The sequence below is a fragment of the Bicyclus anynana genome, chromosome Z (genome assembly GCF_947172395.1).
Source record: "Bicyclus anynana chromosome Z, ilBicAnyn1.1, whole genome shotgun sequence".
NCBI lineage: Eukaryota > Metazoa > Arthropoda > Insecta > Lepidoptera > Nymphalidae > Bicyclus > Bicyclus anynana.
Window position 1 is genome coordinate 3,518,637 of NC_069110.1, and position 13,285 is coordinate 3,531,921.

Below are 13,285 nucleotides of genomic sequence, written 5' to 3' on the forward strand. Positions count from 1 at the left end.
GAAGTTAAATTAAACGCCCAAAATTGAAAATGCAACACTGCTCGAAAATAAGTATTTAAAAATGCGTGAACAAGTAACAACAACAACAACAACAACAACATACACTTGGAAATGCATTTGTAGTATTTGAATGGTTTTTTAACGTCCGTTAAAAAACTCTTAAGCTGCCGTTGTTAGTCACGTCACGATAACAGGCGTCCACAGATCAGCATCGTGCGTACGCATCGGATACATCGCAACGCGAATTCTTAATTTTACGGTAGATACGTTGGATGAGAGCCATAGGCGTATATAGCGGGTGGGCCGTGCCCACTCCTTGAAAGGTCCAGTGCCCACCCTAAAATTCTGGGCTACCAATTTAAAATTTTACGATGAACACCAAAATACAAAATCACAATCAATATCAGTCGACCCGTTTCAGAAGCCAGCGTCCACAAACATTGTAAACGAAATTTCTATATTGAGTGTGGACTCTCGTCGGGATGTCAGGGACCAGGCCCACCCTAGGAAATAATCCTAGATACAATGGATCCATACCGTGCGGATCAGTACATGCACTAATATGACTGTGTTTCCTATACAAAAAATAATACAATCCGTTTGATGTTTATTAATTCGTGGCATTATTTGCCATTTCCCTCTGCCATTCGCATGGTAACTCGTGCATAGGAATGCCCAATGTCGATGTTATTAAGTCATACCTTCGCTCAAGATATTGCAATTAAAATAAATACCTATTATTATTATTGCAAATGATAGCTTTAACGCTACCAACGCTTTCCAGCTCTCTTAAAATCCTTTCAAACTGAATTAACACAAATAAACAATTATCTTAACTGATCGGATGATAGTTGTTATATCGTCGTCATCAACCCATATTCGGCTCACTGCTGAGCTCGAGTCTCCTCTCAGAATGAGAGGGGTTAGGCCAATAGTCCACCACGCTGGCTCAGTGCGGATTGGCAGACTTTACACACGCAGAGAATCAAGATAATTCTCTGGTATGCAGGTTTCCTCACGATGTTTTCCTTCACCGACTGAGACACGTGATATTTAATTTCTTAAAATGCACACAACTGAAAAGTTGGAGGTGCATGCCCCGGACCGGATTCGAACCCGCACCCTCCGGAATCGGAGGCAGAGGTCATATCCACTGGGCGATCACGTGCTTGAGTGCTTATATGAAATTACAATATTAATAATATTCGTAAAGCAAGGCATTTTAGCCTCTACCTCTTCGACTACAAGTAACAGGATCAATTATTATTTGGATTTGGCATTTGATGGGGCATTTGAAATCTCATTCATATGCCAAGTGCGGACCGGGGGTAGACGTAGAATTAATAATCGCACGCAATTCGCTTGACGTTCGCTCAATCAGGAATATTCGGCTTTCGGCATTCGGCGTGACGGTTCATGTGAACTTGGAATGGGATAGAAACATACAAAATCATCAGCGTTACCATTATTAGCCAATGGAACTACACTACCAATGCCATGCTTCCCTTCTTAATTTATCATATAAGTATTAACATAATTTTTGTCCCCGTATTTAAGTATTTACATTAGACTAGATGCACAGTACAATATTGTGCATCTACTAATCCACACTAATCTAATATATAAACGCGAAAAGTTATTCATCACGAAATCTCAAAAACTGATTGACGTACAAAGATGAAATTTAGCAGGGAGGTAGTCTATAATTAGAAGGTGTCCGCTAAGAACAGAATTTGCGATACTCGTACTATTTCCGGGAAAACCTGTATATTATAATTGCGAAAGTAAGTTTCTTTTATTACTTTTACGCTTTCGCGGCTAAAACACTGAAAATTATTTTACCTTAGGAAAGCTACATTACAAACGATTAACAAAGGCTATAACTATATTTGTCAGGTTGTCGTTCAAAGATGAAATTTGGCAGGGAAGTAGTTTTTTTTTATTCTTTACAAGTTAGCCCTTGACTACAATCTCACCTGATGGTAAGTGATGATATAATCTAAGATGGAAGCGGGCTAACTTGTTAAGAGGAGGATGAAAATCCACACTCCTTTCGGTATCTACACGACATCGTACCGGAACGCTAAATCGCTTGGCGGTACGACTTTGTCGGTAGGGTGGTAACTAGCCACGGCCGAAGCCTCCCACCAGCTAGACTTAGACCAATTAAGAAAACCTCAATCGGCCCAGTTTATAGTTAGTGGACATTCGTTAAGAACGGATTTTGTAACAGGGCCATTTTGAAATCTGAGGGCGGACGAAGTCGCAGGCGTCGGCTAGTGCTCAATAACTTCATTGTACCGCGCAAAAAGCAATGCCTTGATAAACTGAAACTTGATGCACTAGAAAGCTATCAAAAAGTAACAAAGAAGTCTGTGATAGACAGACAGGTAGCAACATGGGCTGACACCAACGATATTTTATTTTATAGATATGTTACGTGCCTACAAAATCACCGCAAAAAGTGAATCAAATTTAGCTACTCCACCGAGCGCACACTTGCTCAATTTGGAGTTTACTTACATTATATATTTAATTGAATATACTTAGTTTTTACACTTCACACTCAACACACTACTCGAAAAATTTATAGGATAGTGAACAATATTTAGGTACCTACCTACCATGAATTTTTCCGGGATGAAAAGTCTATACTGCAGCCTTTCTTGAGGTTACTAACAAAGAAAGGAGGAGTACTGTTTACTAACAAAGAAATTAGAAATGAAGGTAGAAAACGCATGTCACTTCATAACTTATTTATTTTAAAATACGTATGGTTTGTTTAGAAAATGGTATATAAAATATATTAACAACATCTAATTGTTCTAACCTTATTAATCACATTTATTTTTATTAATTTAAGAACAAGTTAATTATAATTATTATAAGATGTGAAATGACTAGTGATTTATACCCTCATTTTTAATTCGTTTGTTGGTAAATAGTACTCATCAAGAAAGGCTGTATAGGTATGTGTTAATCCAGAGAAAAATCTTTTTCCATTCCAAATTTCAGCCAAATCGGTTCTATAGTTGCAGCGTTAAAGAGTAACAAACATCCAAACAAACATCCAAACAAACATCCAAACAAACATCCAAACAAACATCCAAATAAACATCCAAACAAACATCAAACTTTTGCGTTTATAATATTAGTAGGATATTAGTAGGACTATTTGTTTAAATAACTTTCGTTGTATAATAAGCTACTTAATTAAGACAATTATGCACATTTGACCGCCTCTGTATTAATGCGCTAGTGCCATATCTCTAGTAGATATAAAATATCATTGGCTGACACACTTTCAGCCTTCATAACATGAAGTATGGCTATCCTAGACTCTTAGTTCGTAATGCTTAAAGAATAGCTATCAATATTGTTCCATTTCTGGGAAGCTTACATGAAGTTACCGTCAATTCTGCTGCCATACAAGAAACAATAGATGTATGTTGCTTTAAAATCTGAATTTTCACGAAATTATCAGTTTCTTCATTCTTACGGCGATTTTATAGATAAATCCCTATTCAGACGGGTGTTTTATACACTGAGAAAAAAATCCTGTAGCGGCATACGTAAAATACGTAGCAAACCAGACACTATTACGCTTGTAGTCGGCACCATGTTGCTTACTGATAGAATGGTGCATTCTACGTATGTAGATATGTTGCAAGGGTGGCGTACTGGCTCACTTCCTGTAAAGTATGGTGTATCCTACGTATGTAAATATGTCACTCAGGAGTGTACTGGTTCACGTCCAGTAAAGCATGGTGTATCCTACGTATGTAAATATATTTCATAATGACTTTACTTGTTTCGAACTAGTAGGTACACCACTTATGCTGCATATCTACATACGTAGTAAATTAAAAACATCGTGAGGAAACCTGCATACCAGAGATTTTTATTAATTCTCTGCGTGTGTGAACTCTGCCAACCCGCACTGGCCAGCGTGGTGGACTATTGGCCTAGCACCTCTCATTGTGAGAGGAGACTCGAGCTCAGCAGTAAGCCGAATATGGGTTGACAATGATAACACTTGCAAATCACGTAACTTTCTATTGGTAAAAGAACTTTCGAAATCAGTTTAGTGGATCCAGAGATAACAGAGATCCATAGATAACCTACTCAAATACACTCACATACTTTAGCCATTAACGGTCAATTATTCTCACGCTTCTGCAGCACAAACGGCAGCGAAGACGTTTCATAAGTCGAGCCGTCATGCACGCAGCGACCATTACACAATCAGTTATAGTCGTGGGTGCTGCAGAAACGTGAGTATAATTGATCGTCAATGGCGTGCGTCAATAGATTCAGTTGGGTATCTTAAAAACCGACTTGAACTTACTAATATTACTGGTAAACGCGACATATGAATACTATAATTGCTAAGTGCAATTAATTACTATAATTTTTGTTTTTTTTTATTTATTTTTTTATAAATATAAATAAATTAATTAAACAAATAAAAAAACCCGACTGCATAAAGTATAAAAAAACTGAAAAGAAAAAAAACAAGCTCAGTCCAGAAGTGTAGAAAGCAATTAGAACAGTCGGGACCTTAGATATTGGATAGAATGATTTTCTTCTACATTATTTAATAGGTCCCGACTGTTTTCTAATTGCTTTCTACACTTCTGGACTGAGCTTGTTTTTTTATTTGTTTAATTAATTTATTTATTTCACACTTTTAGTTATGATAGATGGTTAATTTCGGATTTATTTATTATGTTTATTACAAAGTACCTACGATAATTTATACGTCCAACCGAGGTTAAGCAAATATTCAAAAAATTCTACGGAACGCTCGGTGGGCGAATCCGACTCGCACTTAGCCGATTTTTATAATCAATATATTTAATTTAGTCTAATTTATAACTTCACTTCACAAACCTACTCGCACCTATAGTCATCCGCCTCGCGTATTTTGTATAGACAACTAATAAATAACGTTTTTCTAATTGTAGTTTTTTTAAACATGGACATGATATACCATTTTAGAATCCTCACAAAAAGCTCTTGAATTTGATGCCCATATTGCAATATTAGAAAAAAAAATTTTTTTTCACCTCAAGTCTATAGCGTCTCACAGTCGTCTTGTTATTTTTTTTTAGTTTCACCTATCTAAGAACACTTGGGTTATTGAGACAAATTTAATGATATCCTAATTACGTAAATCCGTTCAGTGGTATGGAAGATATGAGGTAATAAAGAATATTACATACATACATACATACATACATACATACATACAAACATACATACAAGATACGCGCGAAAAACATAACCCTTCTTGCAGTCGGGTAAAAATTGGAAATGTAAATATTTGTTTTTTTTTTATATTAAGATAAACGAACATGCTGATAATGCTGATAAATGCTGCAGTTCATTACAGTTACACGAGGCGCCAAAGGCGTGGGTAGATGGCGGCAACCTTGTGTGACACTCTTATTGATATCAATGACGTTACTTTCGCACTCCATTAGGTCTTCATGGAATATCCTTATTCAATCCACTACAGTGAAAAATTTCCTTAGCTTCTCCGGTTTTGCTACCTTCGAGAAAGCTTTTCCAAAGGTTACAATACACGTCATAGATAATGTATCTTATGTGGTAAGATCTTTGGTCTTTAATAAAACAACAAAGTGTTTTTGAGTGTAAGGCGATAATCCAGTTAAATAGAATAAAAGAAAGAATTAAGTTCAAAAATGTATGTAGAAAATTAAAATGACAGTGGACGGGACATATGTTGAGAGAAAAGATAGAGAAATGGACAAAAATAATAACAGATTGTTACCCTAGAGATAGTAAACGAAATAGTGGAAGACAGATGAAGAGATGGGAAGAAGATTTAAAAAAAATAGGAGGACCAGAATGGATGCGAATAGCAAAAGACAGAAATACGTGAAAAATAGTAGAGGAGGCCTTTGTCTGTACAAGACAAGCTGTTTGAAAGGGAGATCAATCGGATGAAAAATTACTATTTTAGATAGTTGTAACCCTACATTTTACTTAACTTTTTTTAGCGATAAAATAGACACATTTTCGGCACCGGCGTTTATAGTTTTAGTAGGATACATAAGATAATAAACCATTTATTTTAATAAAGTGAACTACGTTACACTCATAGCTTTTTCAAATCCCAACTAGATGGCTCTGCATAAATTTTAAAGCAATTCATCAAAATCGGTTCAGCTATTTTGCCTTAAAAAGGTAACAGGCAAACTTACTAACGTCTTTATAATAAGTACTAGTATAGATAAATTAAAAAATGCTTTCAATCTCAATTAAAATGGAGCATGTACAAATTGTATAATTTTCTAAATTTTTACTTACCTGGAAATAAAAATCCAAGAATTGGCTATATGTTTCCGTGGTCATAGAAAGCTCCTCTCTGCGCAGCCCCGCTGCGCTGTGTAGACTCTCCGCTGCGTTGTCTAGATTCCCCGCTGCGCAGTGTAGATTCTCCGCTCCGAAGTGTAGACTCCCTGCTGCGCAGTGTAGACTCCCCGCTGCGCTGTGTAGACTCCCCGCTGCGCTGTGTAGACTCCCCGCTGCGCTGTGTAGACTCCTCGCTGCGCTGTGTAGTCTCTCAGCAACGCTGTGAAGACTCCGCTCCGCTGTAGTGCTGCAAAAAATACTAAGCTCAGTCTTGATATCTTTGCTACATTCAAAGGTATAGTATTTGAGAAACTTTCAATTATAATCTACATGAATATTCAGGAGAGGGAATTTTAGTCGGGCTCCGCCATTCTGTTTCAATGTGAGTAAGTGAGTGGCTTATGGATATGGTGATGACTCTTTAATGATCACGAGCACGTAACAGTAATGGCAGTCACTGGAACCGATCACTTAAGAGTAAAATTGTTCAATGTAGCATGGGGGAGTTTCTTTAAACTTTTCAGTTGTGTGCATTTTAAGAAATTAAATATCACGTATTGAGATACGTTTCTTAATTCTCTGCATGTGTAAAGTTTGCAAATCCGCATTGGGCCAGCTTGGTGGACTATTGGTCTAACCTAGAGGGGTAGACTCAAGCTCAGCAGTAAGCCGAATATGGGTTGATAATGATATTTTTTGTTGCCTTACTTTTATTTTCAAATTATGGCGTGTCTAAGGGAGATGAGGATTCGTTTTTATGAAGACAAATTCACATAAAATTAACCAAACCGTTTTATTTAAAGGGCAGCACTATTGACTGTAACAGCTGTGCCAAGGAGGTACGAGAAAGCTACGAACATAACATATTTAGCGATGCCTCCACAAAGCTACAGTTTATGCTGCTATAATCACATCGCCCACCAATTAATTCAGAAGGTAGGTAGGTATAGGGCAGGACAGACAATCAATTGATCACAATATGTCCTTACCAGTACGTAACTCCATCATAGGGAGATTGTCTGCGGTCAGTTGAAATCGGCTGAGAGGGCGGTGCTCAATTATTCTCCTAATCGAGTTTCCCTGTCCCGAGCCAAGACGCCGTCTTTGTACCAACAGCTGATCAGTTTAGCGGCGGAGTTTAACTACTGGGCAAATAATGCGACCAGTGGTTAACTCGTTCGGTTTCAATTTGAGTCGTCCAAGTTTCGATGCCCGTTATACCGTTAGAATATAATCGTACCCGCTCCTAACATTTGCGGTTAGTTAGAGAAGGCCATAATTTTCATAATTATGATATAACAATATTTTTTTGAATAGCGATAAAAATCTACAAAAAAATTCAAAAACATAAAACGCATTACAGAACATAGAACGTGCTAACGCTGAGAATTTATTATGCCGTGAAACGTACATACTAAACCAAAAAGCAAAAAAATAACATCATACTATATATGCTGCCTGCTGATCTGTTTGAAGAAAGAAAGAAAAATGCGTTTATTTCAAAATTATGCCACACATCACAATATCTCCAGTACACCAGGACATCCAGGACAATACCCTGCGATGTGTGGCATAACCCAGAAAATGTCCCCAGCTCAGCACAATGCTGCGTGATCATTTGAATTATGACACGTAGCGCTGTTTTTAAGTGGAACCACAGATTGGATAACGCCACGAACACAGCCAACACAACCTTATAATCTAAACTAATACCTATAGTGACATCGTTAAAAGTATGTGTTCTTCGAAAATATTGTGGATGTAACATAAATCTTCGTTTGAAATGCTCTACGGAATCCTACATAGCACGTGGCCCGACACGTACTTGTTTGGTTATTTCATTACTTGCGGAAGCCCCAAACTCACTCACCTCTGTTAGAAATTCCAAGGAAACCTGGTAACAGACAGGCAGACAGTCTTACTTTCGCATTTAGAAGTCTCTCATTTATTTATTACTTAATTTTTTTTTTAATTTTTAACAATATAAGTATAAAATACAAAACATTATTAAAAATTTATAAAAAAATGAATGTTATTATAGATAGTCTAAGGTCTCATTACAAGAGCACGTTCGCCGAGCTTCACCTTCGTCTTACTTTCAATTAGTACTGCTCGCCGTCACTAGATGGCGCTGGTCTGCTTAATCACACGCTATTCTGTACCATATATATATATTATTGCGCGAAAACAATCTCGTGCAATATATGATGATGTTTTTGATAATGACGAAAAATGGTCTGTTTTATCGCTAAAAAAACTTTCCAAATGTAACCGAATTCAAAATCACAAAAATGGTTCTAGGTAAGTACTATTCTAAAAAGCAAGCGGCTTGAATTAATACATCACTGTCTTGGCACCTCCTTCAAATTAATCAGAAGATAGCACATACAATGTTATTTTTCGCTTTTTAGTTTAGTAGAAACACTTTTTAAACAAACTTATTAAATATACCAATTTAAAGTATTTTTTTTAATTCAGTTAAAAACGATTTACGCGAATGTAACAACGGGTCACAGCTTATAAAACATGATTTAAGTTGAAGTGATCTCTAAAAGTGCTGTGTGAATAGATTACTTACTAGAACACACACCTTTTATTAAAGAGAAAATGTTTCATTAAAAATAAAGCCTTTTACACGTTTTCCGCTAAGCGTCAAAGGCATCTTTTTATTAAAGTCAAAGAGAGTGTTCATAGAAGCCTAACCGCTATGTATAGGGAATATATGTCGTGTATAGGGCAGCAGCATTATGCCCCACCGTGCCCTACTTAGCGAGGGAGAACCATCGATACAGCTTGCTGGCCACAATCATTGCATGCTGCAGCCACTGTGCGAATGCAGTACCTTCATATTCTTACTAGCTGAACACACACTGTTGTGTGCATTTTAAGAAATTTATTATCACGTGTCTCAAACGGTGAAGGAAAACATCGTGAGGAAACCTGCTCAGATAATTTTCTTAATTCTCTGCGTGTGTGAAGTCTGCCAATCCGCATTGGGCCAGAGTCTCTGCTGAGCACGAGTCTCTCTCAGAATGAGAGAGGTTAGGCCAACAGTCCACCACGCTGGCCCAATGCAGATTGGCAGACTTCACACACATAGAGAATTAAGAAAATTCTCAGGTATGCAGGTTTCCTCACGATATTTTTCCTTTACCATTTGAGGCACGTGATATTTAATTTCTTAAAATGCACATAACTGAAATGTTGGAGGTGCATACCCCGGACCGGATTCGAAAATACGTCCTCCGGAATCGGAGGCAGATGCAGCACTGGCTATCACGGACCATAACTAATGTCATTCCCATACATTGTTTTTTTTTTTATTTTCGTAGTGTAAGCGTTAGTAGAACGATTTGAAGAATCGAAGTGCCCCATGGCTACAGACCCTGGATCCTTGAAACTTGCCACACTCTATAGTAGGACCTACAGTAAGACCATAGGCTGAGAAACTTTCATCCTTCCTAAAATGACGTTCTATTAACTCTCGCTCAATTCCCAACAAAGATTTTTTTTATTTGGACATTTTCCAGAAACAACACATTCCCTTTATTCTCTGCAGCATAGCCGACGTAGAAAATAATTTTCATTGATAGATTAATACATGTATGCACAGTGCATACGCCATCGGTAAATATTGGAACAATGCAGTTGGCGGGAAGAAAAAAATAGGAAGAATAATTAAATACTCTCCTAATGCTATATAATGCTAGTATTATAGAATTTGCAACCTACTCCTACCTAACCTTTTTCATTTAGGGCAGAGGTTCCCAATCTTTTCTTCTCATAGACCACTTTCAAAATTTTACTGGTTCCAATGGACCCCCAAGATAAAGTTACTCACGGAAAAATGGCTTACCTTACCTTACCTTATCAGCCGATGGACGTCCATAGCTGGACAAAAGCATCTTGCATGGACTTCCAAAAATAACGGTCTCGAGCCACCAATGGCTCTCTGCAACCCGCTTAATGTCCTCAGTCGACCAACACTGCACCTTGGGATCCCAACGTCCATCGGCTTTTCGAACTATGTGGCCTGCCCATTGCCACTTAAGCTTCGCGATTCTCTAAACTATGTCAGTGACTTTGGTTCGTCTGCGGATCTCTTCATTTCTGATTCGATCACGCAGAGAAACTACGAGCATAGCTCGCTCTATCACCCGCTGAGTAACTTTGACCCTTCTAATAAGGCCCATAGTTAGCAATCAAGTCTCAGATCCTTTCCAGAAGACTTTCGTCTTCGGACACTGAGGGATTTTGGACGCAAAGATGTCGGCGGAAAAATAGCTTGCTAGTAATCAATTTTAAAAATGTTCCTCAGATCCTAGACTACGAGTAATAGTTTCCGTCTGCCCTCGCAAATCCTTTGAAACACTTTCGCGCAGCACTTGTTGTCTTTGTTTGAATTATAGATTGCGCGCAAATTGAATAAAGGGAATTGGAATTTGCATTTCATATTGTTGAGCAATGACCGGCGGACTTAAGAATAAAGAATGAAGAAAAGAACGTAGATGATGTACCTACTATATACATTTAGAAAACTTATATGGAATTGAAATTATTATTGTAGAAAAAAGTAGTCTGAGACGGATATGACATCGCTCGATCTCGTGTTGGCTCGTGCCGAAGCTAGGTGGCGCGACTTGTTCCGTAAAGAGTAGGGATTTAGAGAGGGATAACGATCGTTTGGCGGGAACAACTTGCGATATAAGGCGCTCGTCGTACGGTCGGTTTCAGTATGCACCCTGTGCTAGCGACTCATCTGCCTCTCCGTGCGAAGCTGGGCGTCTACAAGGCGTACATCCGCACGCGCCTCACATACGCTGCCCCGGCGTGGTACGCGCTGGTCTGCGAGTCGGGTCGCAAGTCGCTGCAAGCGCAGCAATCTTTAGCGCTGCGCACAATTACAGCCGCCCCACGCTACGTACGGAACCAGGTCATCTCCAGAGACCTGAACATCGAGAGCCTGGACGATCACATTCGCCGCCTGAGCACCTCAATGTTCGCACGCGCCGACGGAGCGCAATCCCAGCACCTGCGAGGGATCGCGCCATACCATCGACGACCACCGGACGCACGAGGCCTGCCACGAGACCTGATCTCATGAACCCCCCAGACACGACCGCTCCCTCGCTGCTGGCTGACGGGCGCACTCCAGCACACATCTGGTGGGCTCCACCTCGCCGAGCAGTGAGAGAAGCCCCACACAGAAGACCATCACGCCGCAGCTCCGCAGATCGCCGGCGACCTGCGCAGGCTCGATCGCAGCGCGGCGTACCGGTGTGTTATACCGGTGTGATATGACACATCCATTCTGGCACCATGGACCGCGACAGTGGTCCCACCCAGTGACCCGCCTGTAGTGGCAGGCGGCGTTTGCAACCACCGTAAGAGGCCATCGCCGAGCCGGTAACCCCGAGACCCGTGAGGGTCTGCGTGGATGATCTCTCGTCGGTTTCAGTATGCTCGTGGCGTTCGAGCAGTCCACATTTCTTGTGGTGTAATTCTTTATACTAGCCTCCCCCTTACACCCCACCCTTACACCCTTTTTGGACCGACATAGCTCAACGAGTTGCGAAGCTGAAGTGGCAATGGGCGGGGCACATAGTTCGAAGAGCCGATGGACGTTGGGGTCCCAAAGTGCTTGAATGGCGACCCCGCACTAGTAAGCGCAGTGTTGGCCGACCCCCAACCAGGTAGACTGACGACATCAAGCGAGTCGCAGGGATTCGCTGGATGCAGGTGGCTCGGTATCGTGATGTTTGGAAGTCCTTACAAAAGGCCTATGTCCTGCAGTGGACGTCCATCGGCTGATATGATGATGATGATGATGATGATGATGAATACGTTAGAAATCAAAGTTTAATCGACGCGGACAGAGGCGTGTATAAGATTGTCGATCAGGGTATGCATTAGTAAGATAAATTAACCAAACTGGGAGAATCTTCATTTATTAAAAGCATTCAGAAAACAACTTTTAGGGTATGCAGTACTTTAATGCATCTATATGAAGCGCACGCCAATGGACGCTAGCCCCACCATATGAAGGTTTTGAGAAAACTTATAGAACGAAAAAATCCAAGTTTATATAAGAATTCAGGTATCTCCGATTGCAAGATTCATATCCAATTTTGACTAATTTAACGTAAAAGTCTATTTGGGTTTCCTTTGATTGTAAGTTCGCAGGTTAACTGGGCATATCGCATTCAAAATTAAGAAACACTCCCAGGTCCCCCATTGTGATGAGGGAATTGAGGTACCAGTAGTAACTATGCTGTTTATTGTTGGCCGGTACGGAATCGAACGTCAGTGCAATAGAACAATAGGGAATCCAGCTTGTTACAAATTTTGGTCACAGAACCACACAGTTAGCGCTAATAATTGTTGCTGTTGTTAACTCTATTACTTATTCTTTTTGAAACGGTGAAATCAAATCAAGTTCAATTAATCTATACTAATATTATAAAGAGGAAAACTTTATTTGTATGTTTGTTTGATTGTAATGAATACGCTCAAAAACTACTGGACCGATTTTAAAAATTCTTTCACCATTCGAAAGCTACATTATGCACAAGTAACATAGGCTAAATTTTATTTTGGAAATAAATAGGGTTCCGTAAGATATTTGGGTTTTTCGGACACAAGGTGTAAAAAATAAACCAGAAAAGTATGTAAGGGGTAGGTAGGAGTAGGGTAGGGGTAGGGGTAGGCTAGGGGTAGGCTAGGGGTAGGCTAGGGGTTGGAAAGGGGTAGGAAAGGGGTAGTTGAAAGTTTACATCGAGTTTCACGCGGACGAAGTCACGGGCGTCGGCTAGTCCTAGAATAATCGTATACGACCCGTGATAGTTCAGTGGATATGACCTCTGCCTACGATTCCAGAGGGCGTGGGTTCGAATCCGGTCCGGAC

General features: G+C 39.7%; 1 protein-coding gene across 1 annotated transcript in view; it reads right to left on the reverse strand.

Annotated features, from left to right (window-relative positions):
- The window catches only part of LOC112043806 (protein bric-a-brac 1), a 433,720-nt gene that overhangs the window by 395,092 nt on the left and 25,343 nt on the right, over positions 1-13,285 (reverse strand). Inside the window, exon 2 of the mRNA XM_052890734.1 lies at positions 6,337-6,628. The gene's annotated coding sequence lies outside the window, so the exon portion shown is untranslated. The remainder of the gene's footprint in view (positions 1-6,336; positions 6,629-13,285) is intronic.